This window comes from Ambystoma mexicanum, chromosome 6p, assembly GCF_040938575.1.
Source record: "Ambystoma mexicanum isolate Mex_15411 chromosome 6p, UKY_AmexF1_1, whole genome shotgun sequence".
Classification (NCBI taxonomy): domain Eukaryota; kingdom Metazoa; phylum Chordata; class Amphibia; order Caudata; family Ambystomatidae; genus Ambystoma; species Ambystoma mexicanum.
This window is the reverse complement of record NC_090935.1, coordinates 910,610,200-910,625,911: the sequence shown is the minus strand read 5'-3', so window position 1 is coordinate 910,625,911 and position 15,712 is coordinate 910,610,200.

Genomic DNA, 15,712 nt, shown 5'->3' with positions numbered 1-15,712 from the left:
TGAAGAGATGCCACCCCACCTGAGACATCGAGTGAACTGACCAATCCGGGGCCAACCTAACCTAGTATCCTATGTTAGTTGCGTCATTTACCCTATAAAATGTAATTTAATGATAACTTGTACAGAGCGCTCTCAGATATCTCTTGAATATTATTCATCAGATAAAACCTTTTCTTGAACTCTCGCAGCCTGCTCTCTTTGCCTTATTCCCCGTCAGGGGTGTTTTGTTTTATTCTTTTGTACGTCAAAGACAGGGAGGGCACAAACATAACTCAGGGTGAGACCCAAAGTTACTTAAATATGCAAATTAACAAGGGGGCTACTGGGAGTCCCTCTGCAGGCATTAGTCCTGGTTACGAGAGACTTACCCAGAATCTTTAGCTCACTATCTTTCACAGAGAAGAAATATCCCAAACATATCAGTCTTTGTCCTGCCCTGGGGTAGTCCAGCACCGAAATGCTAGACAATTCTCTTTTGAATAAGAGTACCAGATGCTTGTGGTCTCGTTCTGAAGGGGATGTGGCCTAGCAGTTTGTACTGGACTGCCCCTTTTGGGGTGGGGCCAAGCCTGATTTGCATATGGTCTTTACCCTTCTGTAATGGCTTGGCAGGTGAAGAACGGTGGTCTGGAGGGTTGCTCAGAGCAATGCCAGTGGTTAAGATTAATTCTAAACCTTCCAGCCATCACCTCTTTGTTTTTGCTTGAGGGGTAGCGGAAGTGACATCACACACCTGATGACCTCGCAGGAAGTGATGTCATATGACCTTTGTCCTTGATGCCATCACATGATATTTAACCTTGTTGTTAGCACCTAAAGTGATGGACAGGTATAAAAACACACAAAAGGTTACATTTCATGAAATACCAAACCGGTACTAAAGCAGGCACAAAACATGTGATACCAACCACATTTTAAGAATGGAGCTGCCTCAATATGCCTTGGAGGGCGTCATATTATGACCGGCATAGACACAGTAGAACTAACATAAGCCAGGGGCACTGATATGCCTATGCTACTTTAGCTCATATGGCAATATATTGCCAACTTATACCAATTATTACTGCACATGTCAGGTCAGGTAATCATATGCCAAGTAAAGGCCCACATTTCCCTGCACTGCCATAATACAGAGTAGCTATTGTAGCCTTTGAGGATACTGCCACCCTTTGTCTGTTATAGCCTTACAGCCCAAGTATGGTCAACATATGTAAGTTACAGCTTTATATATCCAGTTGCTTCTTTCATAAGCAAAGTCCAGTAATGCCACTCAATGCCACACAACCTGATAATTGTGCTATATTTTTTTTTAGAAAGGTCTCTTGAGGTTGGTGGGTAGATATCCTCATAAATGTTTCTTTTTAACTGCAAAATTGATTCTACAGAATATTGTGTCACAATTGGATAACTCAGAGAGTTTAAATCATATGGCTTTTTTCTATTCCTGCTGTAAAATGTGCTATAAAATGTGTTGTTTCGACCTGTGGATGGGCCCAGGTCCCTTACGTCACTCAGTGTGGGAATCTCTGCCCCGTAGTAAAGCTGCCACCCATTAATATATGCACAGTAAGTGAACATATCTTAAATTGAAATATACACATTTAGTTCAGTTGACCTTTCCCTTTAGAAGAAAGTGCAAAAGACAAATGAGTATTTGCTTCTCAAAAAAGTAATCAACAATGGAAAAATAACCTGAGAGAGGAGAATTTCCATTAACTATGCTGGCAAAGTATAAAAGGTGCCCACCTTTTAAACCCAACAATTTATAATGAAATATCAAGGAAAACAAAATCCAGACAGGAGACGTGTGCTTTGATGACACACATATATAAACCCTTATAGAAATATACTAGGCAAAACATTTACAATTCTAGCATTATTCCCCCCCACCTTGAATGGAAGACTAAAAACACTAGCATGCAATTCATGCAAAACAGTACCTGTACAGTGAACCACGGTAACATTACACTTGGCAACTTTATAAGCAATGCACCCCAGAGCACTTAACACGTCTCGTGAATACTGTACCACTAAAACATGTTTTAAATTGGTTTAAACAATGAAAAATAAATCTTTCACATACAAAATTAATATAGAAGATGAGATAACATTTAAAAATATGTGATAACATTTAAAAAGAAAACAAATAATGGTCATAGCATTTAGATTAATGATTAAAGCTACATGGCCCCAAATAGTCTTCAAATATTTATTTTTATTGAGCCTCATTACGACCCTGGCGTTAAGGGTTTAATGGCGCCGTAAAAGGTGTCGGCGCTGTTAAACCCTTAACGCCTGATTACGAGGTCCCTTTGCGGGACCCGACCTTAACGGCTGGTTTTTCCAGCCATTAAAGTAGGGACCCGCAAAGGGACTTTGGTGCTAATAACGGTACCGCAATTTGTGGTACCGTTATTAGCGCCTTCCCCATTCCCATTGAGCTCTATGGGGCAAAAATGAGAATGGGGAAGGGCCATGGCGGCATGGGGAATTACCGCCCCACCAACCTCGGAATGGGGTGTTAATTCCCCATTCCGCCATGGCAGACACCGGCATGGACCATGGTGCTAATAGCACCATGGTCCTCCGCCTGGGTCGTAATGAGGCCCATTGTGTGTAACTGTGTTTTACCAGTTTTTACAAAATGTCTCTCTTTGTTATCCAAAGGTTTCATTTCTTGTGATGTTTAAAAATTCCAATCAATTTAGTTTAGTTTGTTTAGGTCTATGATTTTGTGGACAGTTTGTCCAATTCTAAGCTCTCCGAAAAGTTCCCAACCGCAATCACCGGCTATCTGTTTGCCCCATTCATCAAGTAGGACCACCAGTCGTCTTCATCCAGTCTGCAAAAGTGAGAATTAAGGTGGCCTAAGTGAATTTTCCTGTCAGGAGATAGGGTTGGGCATTTGAGAATGAGATGCCTCAAGTTTTCAATTGAATTTGTATCTGTGCAAAAGCGACAAGAGTTTTCTTCAGTTTTGTTCCTGATACCCAGGATTTCGTTGGTTTTTAGAGTGTTTAACCTGGCTCACTAAATAGTTGATAGGCTCATTCAGTTTTTGAGCATTGGCCGGGAGATGTTCTGTACACTTGTAGCTCATAGCCTTCTCTAGAGTATTTGTTTAGTGTTCAAATATCATGTACGGCGGGGGTAGTTAAAAAGGATTGTCTCCCACAGAACTAAAGATTGTAAACCTTACAACAAATCAAAAGAATGGTTTAGGTACACTGTACATCAAAGCACCTTTCAAAGGCCTCATGCACCCTGCACCTCAGACTCTCTACATTTCTCAAAATAGTGCACTGTAGAGGCCACTGTGAAAATGTGCCCTTTACACAACTGCCCCTCACGTGTTCCCACATTACTTTACAATTCTCTTGTGTACTGTGCCCAAAGCACTTTACACATACTGCGGTTCAATCCTGCAGCCCTTTTCAAACATCTCAGATCCGCTCTGCATCAGCATTTAGAAAACATTTACACTAAAGCACATTACTATTTACACTGCACCCCACAGCTTGCCAAGAGCCTTTCATGTAGGCACATGACAGGCCTCTAAAACTGTACCCCGATAACAAAATTACGAAGTGTTGTAGCAATGCACTTGGCTTGCCTGTGCATGCACTTTATACGGGATACCATGGAGCATTGAAAAGGCGTACTTTTCACGTGCACCCTCAAACGCTCAGGCTGTGGGTTGGCACCCAGAGATATGCTTAACAGAAATGCTATTGCAATGGGGGTGGCACAGGGCCGGCTACTTAAAGCCCCTTTTAAAGAGATCAGATCAGTATCCCCACTGCCCTTTCTTTTCAGGACCCCATAGCTCTGTCCCTTTCTGCAGGAGCAGTCTGCAGCTTTATTGGCTCAGGTCCCTTTAACCATCATATTCGGTCCCCATTGGGTTCCCCAACCGGCAGGTAACGGTTCCTCCAACATTCCAAGATGACCCTGTGGTTCATTCATCTCTTACGGGTATGTGTTACTGCCTCACAGCCAGCCCGATAACTCAGTGGGCCAAAGCAGTCACTGCAGCCATCTGCTTTACCAGCAAGCTAGCCATGGGGGTTAATGGACCCACCAAAGAGATCCGTGTGTAACCTGCTTCGCACAGTTTCCAATTCCGGCTGCATGAACTCAGCATTTCATCTTTCCGAGCTTAATGAAAGGGGCAGCCTTGAAGCAGATAGCATTGGGGTGGGGGGGGGGGGCAGATATTCGACCAACACCATGCCAAGGTAAGTAAAAACAATTAACGAAAAGAGGGAGAAAATATACAAAATATATATGCCAGCTACTCCTTTCCCTCAGAGCCCCCACTCACCCGGAAATGGCCACCAAGGAACTATCTTCGCAGTTAGGTTAGGTTGCATAGTCCAGAGAATGCGAGCAAGGGTACAGGTCCACATAGGGTTGAGCAACGCAATTCACTGCACTTTATGAGGGAAAGTCTGCCCCAGGACACTGCCAAGTCGGGGAGTCTCAATTCTGCAGAGGATTCTCAGCGTTGTGAGGAGGTCTGCGCCTGCGATCACAGCCCTCCCTGGATGCTCCAGTGCAGCCAGTGGACCTGTGCCAGCATGAGAGAAGCATGTTTTCCCCACCTCCGTGCTTTCAAGAGCTCTATAACTTTTCGTGGTTGCTAAGGAACCACTGAAAAGTTACGGAGCTCTTGAAAGCACAGACCCATTGGGGCCTGCCGCAGCCCAGGAAGCCACCTGTATTAAAAAACAGACACAAAAACGGAAGCTCGGAGCTTCCGTACTTTTTTTAAATAGGGCTCGCAAAGGCTAAGCCAAAGGTGGCAAGGGAGATCACACAGGTTGCAGAAGCGACCTCTAGCGACCCCCAAATGAAGTCCCTGCCTAAATATGACCCAGACATCTGACAACACCTCCACAATCACCCTAACTCCATTCCTAAACTTTCTCCTAACTCGAATTACAACCCTTATTCTACCCTAAACTCTTACAGAACACTAACCCCTCAGCGCGCTAAAGCATTTTATTTGCATGTGACTCAATACAAAATAAATAGAAAACCAACAGTGAACCTATCTCCAACCCCATCACCAGTGCGCCACAAAATGCATAGCCCTTGCCTTAATCCAAACCCTTGCTCTAATACTAATCTTAGTCTTACCCTAACTGCAAGTCTACCACTTACTCTAATGCTTATTTTACCCTAACCACTAGGTTCATCCTAACCGCTATCCTATACCAACATCACCAGCCGTCTCCAACCTCCCTATCCCTTTCTTAAACACTTACCCAAACTATTACTCTATTAGCCCTAGAGTTACAATAATCCCCTACCGCTAACACTAACCCCTAAAACGAACCCTGACACTTAATCTACCCTAGTGACTAACCAAACCTCAACTTCTTTACTCTAAACCCTTTTGTTACCCTAATTTCTATCAAAACCCTAAACCAGGCAATCACAAGCCCACTACACCCTCTTTAACCCTAAGAATTACCCTAGCAAGAGGTCTTCAAACTATGGGGGGGGGGCATGCCGCCTGAGGGGGGTCAGCTGCATTCCCGGGAGCGGGGGGTGAGAGACACCAGCCTGAAATTAAAACATAAAATGGAGGAAATGGGCAGGGGTAGCTCACAGGGTCAGACTGGAGCATAAAACTGTCTCGGGCACCAATAAAAAAGTGCCCCACAGTTGCAAATGGCAATTAATTCATTTAGTGACAGACAGTTTGAATAGTACCCAGGGGGTGTTTTTTGTTCAAATGTAAGCAAATTGTGATATTTAAAGAATATTTATTCAGCAACAATGGTCAAAACTACTAACTGCATAGTGAAGTAACTCATCAACCTGCCCCACATTGGCCAAAAAAGTGGGCCATTTTGACCAGATAAACTGACCCATGCTAGCATTTTGCATTTTTAGTTCGGGCATTACCCTATTGCCCTATAGGCCAATACGAGTCTGGCAGCTCATCCATAATGGGCGAAGGGGAATCGACCCAGTGGCCCCCTCACCCATTATGGGAGAGCGGAGGAGCCAGCCCCGTTCCCTGGGCAGACTGAACTGTCAAAGAGAAACACTGTTTCCCTTTGACAGTTCAGTTCCCCAGCCGCAGATGCTCACTGAACCATGCAAGACTGGGGGCATTTTGCTTCACCAGCCTTGCATAGCTCATTGGAAATGCTGGCTGGGGCACTGCATGTCTGCATGTGCATGGGGGAGCTCCTGCGCCTCCTCGCACATACAGACAGAGCAGCCTGGAGCAGGGCGTTCAGCACTCACGCACTCTTGCTTCCGTGCTTGCTTCCAGCTTCCTGTTCATGATGCAGGAGCTTGAGCGCTGGGGAGGATACATCAGGACATGGGCAGAAGGTATGTTTATGTTCATTTAATTTTTATTTAAATATATGTATGGATGCGTGTATGCTTGGGTTATGTGTGTATGTGATGGGTGCTTGTGTGAATGATAGAGTGGTGTGTGTGTTTTGGTCCGTTGAGGTGATTTTGACAAGTGAGGGGTGGGGTGGGTTGTACAACAAAGACATTTTAAAAATACCTTAGTTGCACAATCCCCCTACCCACCTGCCAGAATCAGCTTTCCTTCTGAGGCACTGTGGAGCCCAGGGGACAGGGATGGTATTTTTTTTTACTGGATATCTATAATAGATGTCCAATCAAAAATACCATGCTTTCCGCTGGTCCCCCCAGCGCCAGTCGCAAACTGTTTGGCTTTTTAACCAAATTTTTTTTTTTTTTTTTTGTCAAAATCTTTTTTTTATTGAAATATCTGTTCACAATATAATCTTTAACAGTATAAACAAAGGCAAGGGTATTTGAGTGCAGTTCAACATTACATCATATTGTTATTCTTCTGCCTAGAGCTCAGCGAGTATCACTGATTTTGAACATTATTATTCCTTTGTAACATCGTACTTACTCTCAGGGGTGTATTGCTGCCATTGTGTATTAAAGAAGAAAGGAAGGGAGGGGGAGAAAGAAAAAAAAAAAAAAACACTACCCACCACATTCTTTTCAGCCTGCTCCCTCCGTGGTCCGGTTGTTGTTCTTAGTGCCCGGCAATCTCACGTTCTGGTGCTAGATCAGTTATGTGCCTTGTTTTTAGTAAGATTCTCAGGGCTGGAGGAGACATTTGATTAGTTTTGGTTGGAAGAACATATGTTCCTTATCTTCCATATGATCTAGAAATGGGCCCCAGATTTGTCGGAATTTGTCCGTACGATTCATTAATGTAGCTGTTAATTTCTCCATTCCCTGGATTTCCCAGACTTTGACCCACCATTGTGCAATACAGGGGCCCTCCGGCTCTTTCCAGAAGCGCGCGCGCATAAGGCGGGCTGCCATCAGGAGTTGGGTAATGAGCTGCGCTCTAGGGCCGGACTGCGGGTATGATCCGTCATCAGGGGAATCTCCCAGGACCATCACCATTGGGTCCATAGGGAGGAGGGATCCGCAGATGTCTTTGATTTTGGAGCGAATCTCCAGCCAAAAGGATTGGATGATCGGACAGTGCCACCACATGTGACCCAAGTCCCCTTTTGCCCCGCACCCGTGCCAGCAAGTCTCGGGGTATTCAATATTCATAGCATGCAGTCTCTGCGGAGTGAAGTACCATCTGTAGCATATTTTGAGTGCACATTCCCTCACTGTCGTGCATCTGGAGGACTTGTGTGCTCTGGCCTAGATTCTCTGCCATGCCTCAGGAGGGATCTCTTTCCCCAGTTCGTTCCCCCATGATACCATGTACGGTAGTTCCTCCTCCTCTGGGACTATTTCTGTAAGACGATAGCATGTGGCTACATTATGGGCACGTTGACCTTCAGTCGCAGTTAGTTCGAGGCCTATGGGGGGTCTGTTGGCGGCTTCCCTAACTAGTGGGTTGGTGATCCAGTTCCTAAGCTGAATGTATCTGAACCTTTCGGATTCTGGGAGGTTAAATTTCTCCTTGCACTGTATGAATGTTAAGGGGACCCCGTCCGCGTATGTCTCCTGCAGTCTCAAGATTTTGTTTCCCGACCATTCATGATAGGATCTAGGTTGGAGCCCCGGGGTAAAGATAGGGTTTTGGGTGATCGGAGTCATAGGGCCCAGACCCGGGGTCAGTCCTCTTAGGGTGAGCTGTCTGTCCCAGCATCTGAGTGAGGCGCATGTGGTTGGGAGGAGTGGAACTTGGGAAGCTCGGGCATCCCGCGGCAGAAAAGGGAGATGAGATAGGGGGGTCGTAGTAAGTGTCTGTTCTATATCTCGCCATTTAGGGGGGTCCTCTTGGAGCGCCCATATCAGGATAGGGGCTATCTGAGATGCCCGATAGTATCTTACCATAGACGGGAGCCCTAGTCCGCCAAGCTGTCTACTTCTAATGAGGATCTTGCGCTGGATTCTAGGCGTTTTACCCTGCCAAATGAATTGAGATGTGGCTTTCTGAAGGTCATGTAGGTCTCGCTCTGGGATATAGACTGGAAGCGCCTGGAATACGTAGAGAAGGCGGGGTAATAGGGTCATTTTAACAGCTGACATTCGCCCCTGCCAGGAAATTTCCTGGGGGCCCCATTTTACTAGTGATTCCTTTGCTTTTTTAAATAGTGGGGGAATATTGGCCTTCACCAGGTCAGAGTATCTCGTGGTCAAAAACACTCCCAGGTATGTTATTTTGGCGGTCTCCCAGCAGAGGGAGAATTTGTTCTGTATGGCGTTTAACACCTCCGGGGTTTCGGACAGGTTCAGCCCCTTCGATTTGGCCGCATTTATTGAGAAGCCCGAGGTCTGTTCAAATTTGTCCAGCAGGGCCATGAGTGGGGGGACTGAGGTCTGGGCCTCTCGCAGGAAGCAGAGCACATCGTCTGCGTATAAGGCCACTTTGTGCGTCTGATCTTTCAGTTTGAACCCTTGAATTTCGGGGTGTAGGCGGATATGTTGGGCTAGTGGTTCCATTGCGAGCGCAAATACCAGCGGAGATAGGGGGCAGCCCTGTCTAGTCCCTCTGCCGAGAGGTATCCGCGTCGTCCACAGGGCGTTGACTCGTACCTGGGTGGTGGGGATCTGGAAGTTGGATAGTATCAGCTTGGAGAAATGCGGGCTAAACCCAAGCCCCTTCAGGACCGAGTGTAGGTAATTCCATGACATGCTGTCAAAGGCCCGATGGGCATCTAGTGACAATAGGGAGAGAGGACCTGGCATGCAGGGGGCAAGGGCTATCAGGTCAATTGCTCTTCTGATATTGTCATGGGCCGATCTACCCTGGATGAAGCCCGTCTGGTCCCGATCTATTAACTTAGGTAGCACTTCCCCCAGACGGCGCGCTATGATTTTACTGAAGATTTTACCGTCAGTATTAAGCAAGGCTATGGGCCGATAGGAGGTGCAATCAGCTGGGTCTCTTCCAGGTTTTAGTATTAGGGTGGTAAATGATTCAGCCATGGATGTGGTGACTGACCCCTTTTCCCACAGGGTATTAAACAAAGTGGTTAGATGCGTTGTGAGTTCCTTCACGAAGGTTTTATAGAACTTGTTTGTAAACCCATCTGTGCCCGGAGCCTTCCCGTTGGGGAGAGATTTGATGACTGCTTCTATTTCTTCCCCGGTTATTGGAGCTTCTAGGGAGTCCTTCAAAGATCGGGGTATTCGTGGGAGCTCTGCTTTGTCTATGAACTCCTCAATGAGGGCCGGGTTCCCTATGTGTGGGGTGGCGAGTTCCGTGAAGTAGTCTTTTATGATGCGGCATTTACCCTCCTCTAAAAATGTGCCTCTACCTGTCTTATCTCTTAGGAAGTCTATTCTGTTTTGTTTAGTCTGCTTCCCTATTTTGGCTGCTAATAACCTGTTTGCTTTGTTCCCTTTAGTGTAGAAAAATTGTTTAGTGCGCATCATGCTATAGGCCGCTTTCCCCACATGATGTGCCTCTAGCGCTTTTTTGGCCACCCTCAGGTCCCTTAATGTGCGCCGAGTGGGTTTCCTCTTATGTAGCCCTTCTAGTCTGAGAACTTCCTCCTCTAATTGCTCCCGCAGCAGTTTCCTGGATCTCCCCCGTTGAGCAGCCTGTTCTATTAGGTGGCCCCTTAGTACCGCCTTCCCTGCATCCCAGACCATCCCCAGACTCACGTCTCCCGTGTTATTCTCACTGTAGTATAGCTCTATAGTTTCTTTGATGTGGGCCCGAATTATTGGGTCGTCTAGTAGGAAGTCATTTAGCCTCCAGGGAGGTTTCGTGGGGGGGGTGATTCGAGGGGGTGAGATAGATAATAGGACCGGGGAGTGGTCCGCCAGCGCCTCTGGGAGGATTTCTGCTTCCAACACATTTGGGATCAATGAGTCGGCAATCATAAACATATCGAGTCTTGAGAACCCGCCATGTACTGGTGAGAAGTACGTGTAATTTCTTTCATCTTGGTGAAGATATCTCCATACTTCGATCAGGGAATGTTCTCTCAGTATAGAGGTGAGGGCCTTGAAGTTGTTCCCATCGTTTACTGTGGGGGGCAGCGTTTTGTCAGCCATGGGATTGATTACTGCATTAAAGTCCCCGCCTATGATTACCTCCCCCTCAGCGTGGTCAAATAGAGCTTTGGACAACTTTGTGAAGAACTGACTTTGGTTAGAGTTCGGGCCGTAGATGGAGACTAGAGTGACCCTGCGGCCATCTAGTGTAGCGTTGACCAGCAGGAACCTCCCTTCCTCATCCCGAAACTGTCCATTAGTTTTAAAAGAGATCCCTTTGCGCACCAAGATGGCAACCCCACGCTTTTTCAGGCCGCTTGATGCAAAAAATCTAATGGGGTAGTTTCTGTCATTCAGGCGGAATTCGTCCGCTGGGCACAGGTGTGTCTCTTGAAGAAACAAGAAGGAGGCGTCTAAAGACTTCAATCTATGGAGGAGTGCTTTTCGCTTCAGGGGGGAGTTCAGGCCCTGCACGTTAAGCGAAATAAATTTATAGCTAGGGGTTGCCATGACTCAGTCGCTCAGGTTCAATGGGTAATATGAAGCTTCTAGCCATCGCTGGACGAATACATTTCCCTGGGAGGGGCATAGAGGTCCAACCGGGGTGAGGGTCGTGATGGGTCAGAATATAGCCCTTCTCTGGTGTCAGCAGGTGGGGACAAAACATAAAAAACTCCATAAATGACTTATAAAAAGAAATTGTGGCAGCAAATACGTTAGTCAATCCCATCAAGAACCGCAATGATCGGAGTCCCCAAGGTACGTTGATTTGGATAATATCTTTGTCGGGCGCCATCCGGTCTGGCGCCCAAGCCATCTGCAAATAGAGAACTTCAGAACCCAGACTACGTTTGAACTTAAGACGCAGGGGTGGCAAGTGATTGCCGTGGTTAAACTGGGATTTAACAAGGGAGAATTGATCATTAATTGTAGGTAACAAACTGCCTGAGGGCCTTCAATGGGACCCGACAGAGAGGGATGAAACAAGGGGGGAGTAGCATACCAGAGCGTGGGGAGAACCTTGTTGGTAGAACCATCTCGAAACATAGGGGAGAACTTTGTTGGGAGGTATGTGCCTCGCTCCCACAGTTGGGCTCCCGCCTCAGGTTCCGGCGGGGGATGGATGGTGTCTTCGCAGGGGACCTTTCTTCTGGTGAGGTTAAAACAAAAGTCGCTCTCTCACCTTCAGTCTGTACAGATCTCTGCCCAACTCTTCTCCTCCGAGGATGCCGGCGAAGGGGCCCCGCCAGGGGTTTTCGAAGTCTTCCTCGGAGCTGATTCGCCATTAGGGGCTGTCGCGTCCCTCGGCCTACGGCGGGATCTTCCCCTCCTAGACTTTGGAGCCGGGCGTGAGATGGGCTCGTCGTCCACCGGGGGCCGTGGGCCGCTGTCAGCCCCGTCAGGAGGCTCTTCCATCAAGCTCTTCGCTTCCTCCTCAGTGGATATTACATGGTGTTGATTGTTGAGTTCGAATATGAGTTTGCAGGGAAACCCCCAACGGTACCGGATCCTCTGGTCCCTCAACCAGGACGTCACTCTGTGCAGGCGTCGTCTGCGTGCCAGGGTGTATGGGGCAAGGTCCTGGAATAGGTGTATCTCAGTGCTCTGGAATCGGATCGAGTCAGAGTTCCTGGCTGCCGCCATGATGTCCTCTTTCTGGCGGTAGAAGTGTACCCTGGTAAGTACGTCTGGAGGCAAGTTCTTCTTCAACTGGGCCGAGGAATACACACGGTGTGTTCTGTCCAATTTTAGCTCCTCATTCGGTGGCAGCTCCAGGAGGGATCTAAAGAGCGTCTCAACGTATTCCGCTAGGTCTCGGTCGGGAATCTTCCGAGGAACTCCACGCAGACGAATATTGTTTCGTCTCGATCTATTTTCAAGATCGGCTTGTTTTGCCCATATGTCCTCCAGATGTTCTTCGATAATCTTAACTCTTCCTGCCAGGGCTTGATTGTCATGGGATTGAACGCAGGTGACGTTTTCAAGATCATTGACCCTGGATTCCAGGCCTCCCAGATGAGAGGTCAGGTCAGCAAGTGATTGGGCCAAATAGTCCTTGGAGGTTTTAATCTCCTTCTTTATTTCCTGGGTGATATCTTGCTTGAAGGATCTGAGCATACTCTCCATATCCTCTCTGGACGCAGCCATATTGGTGTTCAGCTCCGGGATTGGAGCAGGGGTTGAGGGTGGGTCTCTTGAGTGGAGCGTTAAGTAAGCTTGTATACTCTGTGTTTTCTGCTTAGACCCAGATTTGGGCATCTCCAGGGCGCCGATTGGCTTCGCGTGGAATCCCCAGACTCCTAAGGAGAGGGGTGTGTAAGAGCACTCAGTCCGTATTGTGGTATTGTTGTGAGCTTTTGTCTATTGTGTCCCAGTGCGGTTGTATTTCAAGCAGGCTATACCAGGGTGCTTAGACCCTGCCAAAGGGTTTCTTCTGAACAATGGCCCTTTCACCAGGCCTCACGGCTCCTGGTATGTTTTATCCGTGACCCCTTCCTTTCGGCGCCTGAATACTTGGTGTCCGTGCTGTCTGTGGCTGTAGTTAGGCTGTAAGAGAGCAGGGTGGGCTCACAGTGCTTAGATCTGTCGGGTCGGTGAGGCAAGCAAAGTCTCTTCTGAAGGGCCCTTCAGGGTCCAGCTTTGTGGTGCAGGCACCGCGGGTGCAAATCTGGCTCCAGTGCCGGAGGCCAGGGCTGGGATGGGCCGGGCCGAGCGGAGGTCCCCAGTAGACCCGTCCACCCCGTGTCGCCCTGTGTTGCGCCGCCAGGGGGGGGCAGGGCTGCGAGCGCCGCGATCCGATCCCGGTGGGACTCACCCGCTGAGAAGGTCAGCTGGAGCTCGATCTAGCTCCTCATCAGGGCTCAGAGCGTTGTCTTCAGGGGCCCGATCGGGACCGCGCCCCGGGGAGGGAAGCCCGTCCGCTCCGACACTCGAGCGAGGGCAGCCGGCGAGTCAGGTTCGCCGCAGCCACCCCCAGGCGCCGCCGGTCTCCAGTCAGGGCGGCCGTCTCGGGTGAGGCTCGCAGGGGGCCCAGGGTCGCTGCTGCAGGGATGATCGGGTGGTTGGTTTGTGAGAGCGGGAGCTCTCCGAACATATCTCCCTCCGCCGGGGGCTCCACCACCTCCGATCCCTCACTGGTTCGCTCGCCTCGGTCCTCGCTCTCTCACAGAGGCTCTCCGACGGGCCCGGCGCCGCTCGTGTGTCCGCTCCAGCCTCAACTCCTTGGATCTATCACCGCCGCCGCAGCCCTCCGTCAAGCCCCCGACTCCGGCGCAGCCCGGGCGAGAGAGTCAGGACGGTAGAATAAGGCGCGCTCCGCCATCTTGGATTTCCCGGAGCCAGGATCAACAGCTCTCAAAAGCGTATTAATCTTGGGTCTACCGCCTCAGGAGTTCAGCCGCAGGTCCCTCAGCATATCCTTTCAGTTCGGTTCTCTCGTGGGGCTGAAATTCTTCATGTGGGTGGGATAAAACGACTGGCTTGGGCGCTTCAGACCGGAGCTCAGAGGAGGCACGTCCGCATGGTGTGCCGCCTGGCCACGCCCCCTCACCAAATTTGTTTTTAAAGTATGCTGTAAAATGCAAAATCCCGGGAGGAAAAACCCCTGCACTCTCTTGATTGTTCCGGCTCCCTCGCTATGCTCAGTCGCTATGTGCATATCTGGGAGAAATATTTATGCCTCTCCACTTCACTAGCCGCCACTGGCCCTGGCACTGTGCTGGGAGCAGGGTGGGGGAGCCCAGGGACTGTGGTGGGAGCAGATTGGGAAGAGCCCATGGTGTGTGGTGTGGTGGGGAGAGCCCAGAGACTGGGTTGGAATGGGATGAAGGAGCCCACAGACTGTGATGGGAGCAGGTGGGGGTACCCGATAGTTCATAGCCATTTGGATTTACCATTCATTGGGCATTTTTGGGGGGGCCGGCCTGCCCACATTTTGCTTGAGGGGGGGCAGGCCTAAAATGTTTGAAGACCACTGGCCTAGCAGCAGTACATTTTTGTCTACTTTCAGGTGTATTTTCTGACTACTTTTTGCCTGGCAACTTTTTCACTGCAGAGGTATTTTTACCACAACATTTTCACTGATTAAATTTGTGTTCGCTGCATTTTCACTGGATACCGCAGGATCTCATTTAAAGTCCCCTGCTGTCTCATTAAGCTTTCGCCCTAGTCTGGCTGGACCTTCCTGTGTGCTTCCCCTTGTCCTTGCTGTGCATCCTTGTTCCCCCCTGACTCTTATCTGAAAGAGCTTCAATGTCCACTCATTCTCATTCAGGCAAGACTTGATTGTTTTCTCACTCTCCTGGTCTGGCTGTGTTTCATTTTCCAGCCCTCCATTCTACCCGGACCTCATTGTGTAAACTACCCCTTTCCAATCTCTTGCTGGACCTCTGTGTTCTCGATCGCCCCATCTGACTCAGGTTCATGGTGCTCTCTACCTCTGCCCTTGTCAGGGTGCGCTCTCCCTATACCCAACCCTCTGTCTGGCAGCGCCTCACTTCTAGTAAATAATGACAAAGGTATAATCAATAAGTATTCGCTCAGCAGATATGTACAGTACATACAACATTCCAAGCTGCCCTTCTACACTTAATTTCTACAGCCAAACCTTCCTTTATGCGTTAAATCCTTATATAATTTAGTCTCAATTGCGATTGTTTCCTTCCAAAAATGATAGATCTTAACAAGTAATTCTCCTTTGCAGCATTCCGAGGTACATGTTCAGCTTTCCTCAGATCATCTTAAAGCGGCTCATTTATGGACTCTCCAGCAGGACAGTCAGCCAATTCCCACCCTGTGCTTCCATTAATGCTGCAGCAGGTGCATGCTTTTTTTTAGTAATTCATCTCAATGCAACCTACATTCTGGTTCTGGTGATACTTTTTTCGATGATTCACTCACATTCTATGGGTTTAAACGGCTTCATTTAAGGTAATGAAGTGTCCACAACCTCTTCAATGGGTATCATTTGTCCTCAATTGTACCCTTCAGTTGCAGGCCCAGATAATTCATTGACGATTTGTGGCTTCTTTGAAATGGGCCCCCTTTTCCTGAATGTCATGTTGATGAAATTCTGTATCAATACTTAGGTTTCATTTATGAAAAACATGTCTTGAAAATCTTCATCGGTGTAAGTCCACTGTTTGGTATTTGTAGCATGCTTTAACTATTTATAATCATGAACCACAGCACAAATCATCTAATTGATTAATGCTGGACAGGACCTATTACAATGTCTATTCACATAAAGGGGACCCTGATCTCCCAGGTTCCTTTACAT